Here is a 10,202-nt window from a genome sequence, read left to right on the forward strand (position 1 = left end):
TGTTGGGTTGACGGTTGGACTCGATGATCTTAAAGGTCTTTTCCAACCTCAATGATTCTATGATTCTATGATTCTATGAAACAGTGTGGATCCAGTTTTGGAGAGCAGGTAAGTGACAAAGGGCATTCCTTCATGAAAGTAAACTCCTGTATATGTTTACACTTAGTCTACTTTATTCTGCTTAGAAAATGGCTGTCTGTTAGTTTTGTGTCAAAAGTGCCATAGACTGTCTGAAGGTGTGTGTGTCATTTCTGAGTTTTGTGTTAGGGGGAAAAAAAAAAAGCAAAATCTAAACAAATATGCTGCAGTATAAGGGGTGTGTGAGAGGGAAGTAAAATCAGAAATATATGAATATTGAGGAAAGAGTTTTTTCATATGCCCTTCCAAGTCTTTATTGCATAAATACTAATAAAATTAATTAATCAGAAGAAAAAAAAACAAATCTATAAAGTATGGGCTGAGAAGAAAGGAATTATTTACTTATGCTAATACAATTTATTTTTGAGGTCAGTGAATAACAACTAAGCATAGTTAATTGGAAGCAAGCCTGTTTGCATTACAGGTTCCAAAGTAATTTCCAGGGATGTGTGGAAAGAAAAGGCCGTAGCTGATTGCAAATCCTCTTGTAATAGTCCACCGTGAATTGGTACTTTCAATACCTGTAATAATACCTCTCCGTTTCCCAAAAATATTCTAAGCATTTAGAAAGTGTGAAATATTGCCAACTTTGATATGGTTGAGTCTGAAAGAGAGGAATCAAATTATCAGTATAAAACCTGAGTTTGGCATTTAAAGTGTTGTTTCAGCTAGCTGGGTGTGGCAAGGAAGAAATCAGATAGACTCAGCTGTGATGCTGTGGTGGTACAGATAACAGCTCAGTGCAAAGCACACATGTTTAACTGGAAAAGGGTCAAATTTGCAGACAAGCTTAAATGACTGCATTTGAGTCCTGAAATGCAGAAGGAATGAGCAAATTAGGCAGGTGAGCTTAGATTAGTTGAAATAAACTGTCTCTGAGATGCTTTATCGCAGCTGTGGCAAAAGTATCTTGAAATGAAGACATGCCGATCAGAAACATCCAAATTTGGAACGTAACATTGGCTGGCTATAGAGTATAGGGACTAAATGCATGGCATCAATAACAGTTGGAGCTTACATGAAAGAAAATAAAATTGCTGTGGTAGAATGTGATGTACAAAAAGAGACTGTCTTGGCAACATGTAACAAACAGTTGGATGCCCATTAACTAAGACCACACTCCTGATTTTCAGAACTGAGCTGCCAGTGTCTCAACAAAAAAGTTTGGCTGTTGAACGATGGGAAAGGAAGGAAGGATGACACTAAATACTGTGAATGACTAAACTAAAACTATGCAAAAAGGGCAGTTTAGTCATTAATTCACTACATTGAGTTCCTATAAAAATTGAGGAAAATCTCAATTTTAACGTGTTTTGACAATGTACCACGTTCAGTTGAATATTACAGTATAATTTTGTGGTAGAAAATCCTGTCCTCATACGTGTGTGCAATTACTGTTGCCTTCTGTGTAGGCCAGCATGTCCATAGAAGGGGGCGGTGCCATCACTGTGGTATAATATTGACATTTCATGATGCACAGGAGTGTATATTCCCAAATGCAGCACAAACTTTTTATGATTGTGGGATCTGAAGGCTGAAGTTTGTGAATTCCTGGGATCATAGTGTCCAACAGAGATGACCAGAGGCAGAATTTGGGCTTTTTGAACTACTTTTGGGTTGGCTCCTAGGCAGGTAATTTTTTTTTTTTTTCCCCTTGAAGCTAATGAAACTGTTAGTTGGGGAGTATAGAATATGGGAGAAGATGATTTGCTGCTGATATCACTACCTGTGAAAGCTCTAGGAGCATATATTTTTCTTGGTCAAACATTTAGAGTGTGTGTGTGTTAGTACACTGGCACGCTTTAGATCTAAAAACCTGATCTTATTGAAGTTAACAAAGTTTTAATGTACTTTTAAAAGAACCAGCTCAGGTTCACACTCAATCTCAAATGAGTTGGGAGTCTCAGAACTGGAGTATTACCAGCTAAGATGCGCTTGCTTTCTCTAAGCACCAATATTACCAGGTTCAATACTTGGAAGAGGAGACTTCTCAATGGACATAGGCCAGTGGGTGAGCTTCCTGGAAGGAGGAGACAACTTCTTAGTTTAATCCCCATGGAATCCCAGTGATCAGCAAGAGGTAAGGACTTGTGTAGGGAAAACTTATACTAGCTGCTCTTTCAGGAGCCTCTTAGGCTGAGGTCTAAGTTCAGGTGAGTGAGAGAGGCAGCAAGTTTTAACTTCATGTCTCCAGGTTATCCTGCATAGTAAGGCGATGAAGAAAAAGCATTAGAAAAATTTATGTTCAGAAAATTGTCTTTTTGACTTCACATGTACTTTTCAGGAGCATGTTGAAAAGCAATTTAAATTCTTTGTTAAAAATGCCTCAGAAAACAGGAAAAGTTTTTAATTGAAAATGAAAGTTTTATTCCAAAATACAAGTATTTCAGGCTTTGATCAGAGTTTTTGTGTTTTATTGGGCTACTGAGAACCTTGTGAAAATTCAGCTTCAAGTATCACTTGCCTCTGTTTTACTTTTCTCTCCAGCTACACTGCATCTCCCATACTGTTATTGCTCCCTATAAAAATTCAAAGCCAACAAGGACTATCACATTCCCTTGAGACCTTGTAACAGAAACAGAAATGCTGGAATTTTTTGGTTTTCATTTTATAACAGAAATTTCCTTCCTTATATCTGAAATATGGCTTACCCCTTTCTCTTTAAGACTTTAAACTTTCCCCTGATTTGGTCTGCAGAGCTGTGGAGAGGCCTTGCTGATCTAATGGGTGGGGGACTAGGATTGAGTATCTGCTCCTCAGCACAGGGTGTGAGAAAGCAACTTGCACTACCTCCTCCCTACAGGAAACACAATAAGGTAAGGGGCAACTCATTATGGTGCTCATCTCATACTATGAAAGCTGCCTTGCAATATAATAAATTTTTGAACTAATGATAAATCTAGCAGAGGTGATCGGAGCACACAAAACTCCTCTGCATAGCTTCACAGAAAAGGTTTCCTTTCTGAAGAATATCTGGCAGGAAGCCTAGCTCTTTGGCAGGAGAAGCAAATGGACTCATGATTTTCCTCAGGTGACCTTGAAGTAGAAGCATATGGAATGTGCAGTACTCAGTATTCATCCTGAAAGGTTGTTTTCTTTTCATTCTCTGTATCCAGACATTTAAGACCACTGCCTAGTTTATTTTTACTTAAGGATGGATCAGCTAGTTTTTCTTTAGAGAAATATCTACTTCCCCTGAGTATGATAAAGTTGGAAGAAAATTAAAATTAATATTATATTCATCACAGGTGTGTATAAATAAGCTGGAAGAATAGATGTCTACCAGTTTCCTTCAAATGTGTCAGCCTGACTGTGTTATTTTTTAAGCATTCATAAATATCTGTTTATTCACAGTAGTTGATGATCCAGACTTTTTCACTGGGTTGGCTCTCTACGTATATGCTATGGATGATGGCTAGGAATTTTTATGTCAGGAATTATTTCGTTGCCAGTGATCAGTCTGACAGTCCTCATGCTCCTCAAACAACAGAGGAGTGTTGGGAATTTAGTCTTAATAATTACTGTGAGGAATTTGGCTAAAATTGTGACAATGTGGTTTATAATTCCGGTTCCTTGTTCATTAGTGTGCCTTGTCCTTCCTCTGTAGTACTCCTGTTGCAGTCCTCCCTTGCTAGGATACCTTCAGTACAACAGACTGGCTTTTGTTCTTATCTTTTCTCCCTGCCCTTCTTCATCTTCAGCTTGTCTGCAGCCATTTCTGAAGCACTGAACAATTTTCTCAATGATTTGAACATGTTATCTGAACGTATTCCCATATTAAAAGAACACATATGAGACTAAATGAATGTATTAAATAATGCAATCACATTTGCATCAAATTTTTGAATTACTTTTTTATTTCTACAGTCTGTCATTGATACTGTTACTTAATGGTGAAATTAGAGTCTTTATATTTTCATTTTGCTATTTTATGCTAGGAGGTGTGACTGCTCTATCAGATGAAAAACTGCAGCCCTTGATCCCTTTGAAAAAGGCTGTGTGACCAGTAAAACAGTCTTTAAGCTAGAAATGCCTTGCCTGGCTTGTTCTTGGTGAATATGTCCAGGAAAACCAGTCAACCACATTAAAAAGACTCAGAAGCTCCAGAATTTGGAACTGTTTATTGAGACAGATTAAACAAAAGATTTAAATACACATCCAAGTTCCTAGTGTAGTAGGTCTCTTCTTTCAGTCGTCTTCCTATTTCAGCAAATGTCAGTATCTTTCTGGAGCAGAGGGTTCCACAGGGTCTTGTCTTGGTGTCTGGGAAAGTTTTTCTTTCCCTCACTTCCAAGGTGTGCCAGCTGGTTTGGCTTCTGTTACAATAAAGCCCTTTGCTTATCTTGCAAGTTAAGTTTGCTTTGCAGGTTGTAGTTAGGGAACGTGGCTGCATCTGGAACAGTGGCTACCTTGAGTTCAGCAATAGCAATCCATGAACATCCATAGGGGTAATACACGTGTTAGGTTAAGCGAATTCCTGTGAGGGTTTGGTTTTATGTTCAGTGTGTCAGTGAATAAGAAAATGAATTAATTGCTTATTTTATGAGGAGTGTTCTTAAAAGAACAATGCTGATAATAACTTCTTGCTGTTTTAGAGTTGGAGATTCAGGATCTCCAAGCACTTGCTGAGACGTAATGTAAAAAACATCAATGTTTAGTGACGGGTGATGCCAATTGCTGTTGTCAAGGGGTCCAAATAAGCTAAATAGGTTGAAATGCCAATATCATAATAATAATTCATGAATCAGCATATCTCAGTTCACAAAAAATTTTGTTGCTTATTTGACTTGGGGTTGTGAAGTAAGGCTATCCTGTTTTTAAAAGATCAGCAATAAAGAAGAAATAGTACTTAGAAATATGTGTCTAAGAATATATGAATGAATGAGTAATTATGGATTTCAGATATACTTCTCGCTATATTTTTGTATATGAATTCATAGTTTAACGGGAAATATGTTAATTTACGATACATTTTTTTTTTAGTCTCCTGCTAAAATAAAAAGACAAGGTAACCAGCCATTTTGTTCATCTCGATGAAATTACTTTTAAAAGTCAGTGCCAGATTGAACCTCCTGCTATTCAGATCATTATTGCTTAAACTAAGTCCTCTGAGGAGGGCAATATTCTGCAATCTCTCCCTGCCTTCTCTTAGAGTGGATGTTAGTTTCAAAATACTGCAGGGAGCACAATGAATATTCAATGAGAAGTTTGCCTGTGACACCTGCTTCTTCTGTAGAGCTTTAAGACTGACTTTAAAAGCTGACAGAGGAACGGTATTATGTGCCTGTAAAAGCAATGAGTTTCATTTAAGGAGATATATATTAAAGCTGTCGTGGGTGGCCTGATTAATGGAGCACCTCAGTGAATTTATTATTTCCCAAGAAGCAACACCAAGCAATATTTTATGTCAAAAACATGTATCAGGATTGATCCTCCTGTTAAAGCCTCAGTTTTATGGCTAATCTTCTGATTCTGTCAGCAAAATGGATGCTATTTCTTAGTTGGATTTTTTTTATTTTAAAATATATATAAGTTTGGAGTTATGTGTATATTTGTATTTATCACAGAATTGCACTGTAACTGAGAAGTACATTGTGACTTTTATCAGGAATTAGTAAAGTTTAGAAGTGCAACTGCAAAGATGAAAGTAGGCAAACTGCATGTGTTGAATTTGTTTAATCGTTAGGATTCTTCAGAGACAAGTATGTCTGATATCTATCACATACACAAGTATTACTAATCAACTGCAGTGCTGTACCAAAGAAAAACAGTGCAGTGTAAGAAAGCAATATATTATATGCCATTTAGTAAATGCTTGATTAAGCACACAGTGCTAGAAATTCCCTGTACAGCAGCCGGAGCTTTTTGTGAAATGTCCAGTGTGTGTGTGTGTACATGCAAATGCAAACACATTTTTATATACTTATATTCTTTTACTTCTTCCTAGATGAAAGATCAGATGCACAATGTCCACATAGACACTAAGAGCTTGGTAAGTGAGGAAAAGATTAGGGAAGCAAATAATTTCATCTGCTCAGGAGAGTTTGCTAAATGGTTTAAACAAAGAGTTGTCACGGGCAGAAAGGAATCTGAGAACTGCTGGTAGCTAAAGTATTTCCTTCATTGGATCCAAATTATAAGATCTAATAGATGGGGGATTTGCAGTCTCATGCAACAGCACCCTAAATAGAAAAAGAGTCAGTGTTGGATGAAACCCAGTTATTTACAATGTTAACTGGGTTATTAAAGATGAGAGCTCTGTGTCTTCAGTGAAAGTCAGTGGGTTACCAAACACATGCTGTAACTTGTTGAGTTTTATTAGGTGAAAAATGTAGAGCTACAGCAAGTTATCTTTTCTCTCAGATTCTTGTTCGCTGCTTTGGTAAATTGGCTGCGTTACTCTCTCAACTGTAGTGGTAGAGAAACACGCCACCTCCCTTGGAAAGCAGAAGCAGCTTAATTGTGGCAGGATGGAGTGGGATAGTTTCTGGCCAGGAAGGCGGGTTAGATACCCTGTGCTGGGTTCCCTGCCAGTGTGGTTCTCTTCCTTTCTGGACCTGATCCATTGCTATCTGCCGCTGTGGTCAGGGAGGGGTGGAGAAGGGAAAATGCACATGGTTTTTCAAACTCTTCTTCTTGAGTATGGTGCTTAAGAAGGCGAGGGGGGATTTCTTTTGGTTTGTTCAGAAGCTTCAAATCTAAAAGTGTGTTCTTTTTTTTTAATTATTATTATTATGATAAAGCATCAGAAGATGACTTGTTAGAGTGGAACTGCTGGTGTAACCTTAGCTATACCTATAAATATAGTCACGTATGTTCAGGGAGTATGCGCCACTTTCAGTATGCCCTCAGTAGCAATTCTGTGAAATTAAAATTATTGTACCTTTGTAAGCATGATGAACTGTTGGTGTGCTATGGAGCAAAAAGGCTTTCTGTTTTCTGTCATTGCCCTGTACATGTGTATGGCTGGCAGTTAGCTACTGCCAAAACCTCATGTTCCAGACTGAAAAATGACAGGCTGAGATTTCATTTAAAGTGTGAATGCATGTGGGTCATTGAGGGAGAAGGGGCTGAGTGGTTTTGGGTTATGTTTGTTTTGGTTTTTTTTTTTACATTCTTGGCATAATTTGATAAGTAGTAGCTGTGAATAGAATTCTGTTTATTTTTATAACCTTAAACCAAATATTGCATGTCACTTTTTAATATACAATATCCGCAGAATAGCACTCCCTTTTGACTTACGGAGAAATACTTATAAAAAAGAATTTTTTCATATACCTTGTATTACCCTTTTTTTCTTCTAGGAGAGAGATTAAAGTGACCAGGTAAAGTAAGACTGCTAGTGTCAATGTGTCTTCAGTGTTTTTTACAAAAGGCTTAAGGAACAAACAGAGGGACACTTAGTGCCTACTAGCTCAGGATTAGAGAGATTCTTCAGAATATTTCTTAGCTACTCTTTGGAAACATCAAGACAACTAATGTTTTCTACCAATAGCAAACAAAAGAAAATAAATTAAAGGAAATGTGATCTCAGGGAACAATTTTAACTCAAAAGACACCCCCCCCCCATTTCTGTGTTTGCAAGAAGTGAGAATAATTTAGAAACACTTTGGAATGGAAGTAGCTTGTGTGGTTTTGTTTTGGTTTTTTTCCAACTTAAGCTCTGCTCTTTCTGTGTTTCCTTGTTGCTTATGCAAGAAAATCCAACAAGAGATAACGCAAGTGGCTTCCAAATTCTCCTCTCTCCAAATCCATCTTTCCTTTTGTATAAAGAAATTACTCATGGGTTTGTACCTTAAAAGTACTCCTAGAACTACAAAGTCCAGAAAATTGAATATACATGTTTTGAAAATACTGCTACAGTGTATAGAATCTAAAACTGAGTAATTGTCATCACTTGAAAAATATTTTATTTGCTTCAGGATTTAAGAAGGAACATATTCTATCCTTGAGAACAGCCAAGAATACACTTCCATTGAGGCCATGAAGCAAACATCCTAGTTGAACTCCTTTTTTAATGAGAAATACATTGAGTTAATTCGATGTCTTCAGAATAGAGCTTAACTGCACAGTGACCATACCTGCCTGGGTTATACCTGTAAAGAGTCCAAGAATAATGTTAACAGGTTTCATACCAAAAGATCTATCTGAAAACTTAATGATAATAAAGTATAAAACTCTGTTGTTTTTTCTTCCACTCTTCTACATTTTTTTTCCAAGCATTGTCTTTGCAAGGATTTATTATATACCTCTTCATTTTTGTCAAATATTTACATAGGCAGTTCTGAGAGAAAGAATTCAAGAAAGATGCAATTTTATGAAGTACACCTAATCGTTGTTCAGGAATTGAATGATGATCTCTTCTTTTCATGAAGAATGTGGGAAGAACGAAATAAAATATTGCTAATTAATGCTGAATCAGATAAACAGCAGTAGATAAATTGATCATTCTGCAGGAGCTTTTAACCATTATTATATAAATTCACAAACCACCATCAGTGTCTGAATTTAATGAGCCTACCAGAATGAACGAAAACAAATACATGGTCAGAAATATGACACATTTTCAGTTTTCATGAGTTAAAAATCTTTTTTCCCTCTAACTTGCTATAAAATCACACTAGAAATGTTTCAAGTTTTTAGAGTAAACTCATTTAATCACAGCAAAAACATAACTTTTGATAAAATTACTTCTGGTGATATACATAATGTTTCAAAAATTATAGGAAAAAGTAATGGCTAAAGAGGAGTGGCTTTGACTTTTCATATGTGCTGTATGTAATTTTGTTGAAAGCTTCATTAGTAAAATCACATTTCTTGTCTATAAGTGCAGAGGAAGAATAATATAAAGGACATAAAACCACTTTTTTTGGAAGGAGCTATCTTGTAACCTCCAAATTCTTCTGGCAAAATGTAATGTATAAAGGTACATTTATTTTTGACCTTTTTTTAGTTTTTATAAGAAAAGGAGGAATAGATTTTGAAAATTGTGTACTGACCTAGAACAGAAATTCAAACCAATAATGAGCACAGAAGCTTTTGGCTTACTGATGTCTGAGAGGAACCTTGACTCTTAAGTTTTTGATATGCATGGAGACTAAATTTAGATAGCTTAAAGATGAAGACACTTATCTACTTGCAGATGTCAAATGTTGGTATATATGAATTGAATATGTTGTGTTCAGTAGGCTGAAGATGACTTGCAACTTAACAAGATGAGTTTGATATTCAAAGTGGAGCTTTTCATTTATTCAGAGGAATCTCTTTCCTGGTCTTTTCTGGGTGCCTTTATCCTCATGTGGCTGCCAGTGACCTCTGTGGGGTGACACTGACTCTGGGAGAAATAGCCTGCTTGTAGCTTATTCATTCCTCCTTATTAACAGTGAAAAGGTACCAAATGTAAAAAGGTGTCAGTTTTCTCTAAGTTATAGCAACTTCCTGAAAAAATGTTAAATGGAGAGAAGGGAATAAAAAACTCAGAAACAATAAAGTATAGCTCTTTACTTAATAGACCTTTATTTTGGAAAAGTTCTGAGGGTTTTTTACATTTTACGTCTTGCACCTGGGTTACGGAGTACATAGCAGCCACACGTGTTAACAAACTTGTTGCGAAGTGTTGCTTATATTTTCTCAATAAGCCTGAAGTACCAATTAAAATAATTTTGGATTATTAGAAACAAAGACAAAAAACCTAAAACATATTCCCCCTTGCTTCCCAGGCTGAACTTCACTCCTTTATCCTCAACTCCTCTGTCTCCTCCCCTGCCCCAAGAGGTGCAAGGGAATGGAGTATGGGGAGTTGTATGTTGTCCATAATGGATCCTCTCTGCTGCTCCTTCCTCTGCATGCCTTTCCCCTGCTCCAGTGTGGGTCCTTCCCATCGGCTGCAGTCCTTCATGATAAACCTGCTCCTGCGTGGTCTTTCCAGGGGCTGCAAGGGATCCCTACTCAGGCACCTGGAGCACCTCCTGCCCCTCCTCCCCCTCTCCCCTCGGGGCTCGCAGGGCTGTTTCTCACACTTTTCCCCTCACCCCTTGCTACCAGGCAGTGTTTTTCCCTTTCTT

This window comes from Aptenodytes forsteri, unplaced genomic scaffold, assembly GCF_000699145.1.
Source record: "Aptenodytes forsteri isolate BGI_AS27 unplaced genomic scaffold, ASM69914v1 Scaffold2, whole genome shotgun sequence".
Lineage (NCBI taxonomy): Eukaryota > Metazoa > Chordata > Aves > Sphenisciformes > Spheniscidae > Aptenodytes > Aptenodytes forsteri.